We start from the raw sequence: 2,972 nt of genomic DNA on the forward strand, positions 1-2,972 counted from the left end.
GTCTCCCCGTTTGTCCGGATCCGTTGTAAACAGTGTCACCTCATTTTTCCACATCCGTAATATACAGTGTCACCTCGTTTGTTCGGATTCGTAATATACAGTGTCACCCCGTTTGTCCGGTTCCGTTGTAAACAGTGTCACCTCATTTTTCCAGATCCGTAATATACAGTGTCACCCCGTTTGTCCGGATCTGTTGTAAACAGTGTCACCTCATTTTTCCAGATCCGTAATATACAGTGTCACCCCGTTTGTCCGGATCCAAGAAATACAGTGTCACCTCGTTTGTCCGGATCCGTTATACACAGTGTCACCTCCTTTGTCGGGATCCGTTATATACAGTATCACCTCGTATGTCCAGATCCCTTAAATACAGCATCACCTCGTTTGTTCAGATCCCTTATATACAGCATCACCTCGTTTGTCCAGATCCCTTAAATACAGCATCACCTCGTTTGTCCAGATCCCATATATACAGCATCACCTCGTTTGTCCACATCCCATATATACAGCATCAGCTCGTTTGTCCAGATCCCATGTATACAACATCACCTCGTTTGTCCGGATCCCTTATATACAGCATCACCTCGTTTGTCCAGATCCCTTATATACAACATCACCTCGTTTGTCCATATCTCTCATATACAGCATCAGCCCGTTTGTCCAGATCCCTTATATACAGTATCACATCGTTTGTCCAAATCCCTTATATACAGCATCACAGCGTTTGTCCAGATCCCTTATATACATCATCACCTCGTTTGTCCACATCCCTTATATACATCATCACCTCGTTTGTACAGATACCATATATACAGCATCACCTCGTTTGTACAGATCCCTTATATACAGCATCACCTCGTTTGTCCAGATCCCTTAAATACAACATCACCTCGTTTGTCCAGATCCCATATATACAGCATCACCTCGTTTGTCCGGATCCCTTAGACACAGCATCACCTCGTTTGTCCAGATCCCTTATATACAGCATCACTTCGTTTGTCCATATCTCTCATATATAGCATCGCCTCGTTTGTCCTGATCCCTTATATACAGCATCACCTCGTTTGTCCGGATCCCTTAGACACAGCATCACCTCGTTTGTCCAGATCCCTTATATACAGCATCACTTCGTTTGTCCATATCTCTCATATATAGCATCGCCTCGTTTGTCCTGATCCCTTATATACAGCATCACCTCGTTTGTACAGATCCCTTATATACATCATCACCTCGTTTGTCCAGATCCCTTATATACATCATCACCTCGTTTGTACAGATACCATATATACAGCATCACCTTGTTTGTCCACATCCCTTATATGCAGCATCACCTCGTTTGTCCAGATCTCTTAAATACAGCATCACCTCGTTTGTACAGATCCCTTATATACAGCATCACCTCGTTTGTCCAGATCCCTTAAATACAACATCATCTCGTTTGTCCGGATCCCTTATATACAGCATCACCTCGTTTGTCCGGATCCCTTAGACACAGCATCACCTCGTTTGTCCAGATCCCTTATATACAGCATCACTTCGTTTGTCCATATCTCTCATATATAGCATCGCCTCGTTTGTCCTGATCCCTTATATACAGCATCACAGCGTTTGTCCAGATCCCTTATATACATCATCACCTCGTTTGTCCAGATCCCTTATATACATCATCACCTCGTTTGTACAGATACCATATATACAGCATCACCTTGTTTGTCCACATCCCTTATATGCAGCATCACCTCGTTTGTCCAGATCTCTTAAATACAGCATCACCTCGTTTGTACAGATCCCTTATATACAGCATCACCTCGTTTGTCCAGATCCCTTAAATACAACATCACCTCGTTTGTCCAGATCCCATATATACAGCATCACCTCGTTTGTCCAGATCCTTTATATACAGCATCACCTCGTTTGTCCACATCCCTTATATACAACATCACCTCGTTTGTTCAGATCCCTTAAATACATCATCACCTCGTTTATCCAGATTTCATATATACAGCATCGCCTCGTTTGTCCAGATCCCTTATAAACAGCATTACATCGTTTGTCCAGATCCCTTATATACAGCATCACCTCGTTTGTCCAGATCCTTACATACATCATCACCTCGTTTGTACAGATACCATATATACAGCATCACTTCGTTTGTCCAGATCCCTTATATGCAGCATCACCTCGTTTGTCCAGATCCTTTATGTACATCATCACCTGGTTTGTACAGATCCCTTATATACAGCATCACCTCGTTTGTCCAGATCCCTTAAATACAGCATCACCTCGTTTGTCCAGATCCCATATTTACAGCATCACCTAATTTGTCCAGATCCCTTATGTATAGCATCACCTCGTTTGTCCAGATCCCTTATAAACAGTACCACCTCGTTTGTCCAGTTCCTTTATATACAGCATCACCTCGTTTGACCAGCTCCTTTATATACAACATCACCTCGTTTGTCCAGATCCCTTAAATACATCATCACCTCGTTTGTCCAGATCCCATATATACAGCATCAACTCGTTTGTCCAGATCCCTTATATACAGCATCACCTCGTTTGTCCAGAACCCTTATCTACAGCATCACCTCGTTTGTCCATATCTCTCATATATAGCATCACCTCGTTTGTCCAGATCCCTTATATACAGCATCACATCGTTTGTCCAGATCCCTTATATACAGCATCACCTCGTGTGTACAGATACCATATATACAGCATCACCTCGTTTGTCCAGATCCCTTTATATGCAGGATCACCTCGTTTTTCCAGATCCCTTAAATACATCATCAACTCGTTTATACAGATCCAATATATATACAGCATCACCTCGTTTGTACAGATACCATATATACAGCATCACCTCGTTTGTCCAGATCCCTTATATGCAGGTTCACCTCGTTTTTTTTCAGATCCCTTAAATAAATCATCACCTCTTTTTTCAGATCCCTTATATGCAGCATCACCTCGTT

Source organism: Haliotis rufescens, unplaced genomic scaffold (assembly GCF_023055435.1).
Source record: "Haliotis rufescens isolate VD_foot unplaced genomic scaffold, xgHalRufe1.0.p SCAF_79, whole genome shotgun sequence".
Classification (NCBI taxonomy): Eukaryota; Metazoa; Mollusca; class Gastropoda; order Lepetellida; family Haliotidae; genus Haliotis; species Haliotis rufescens.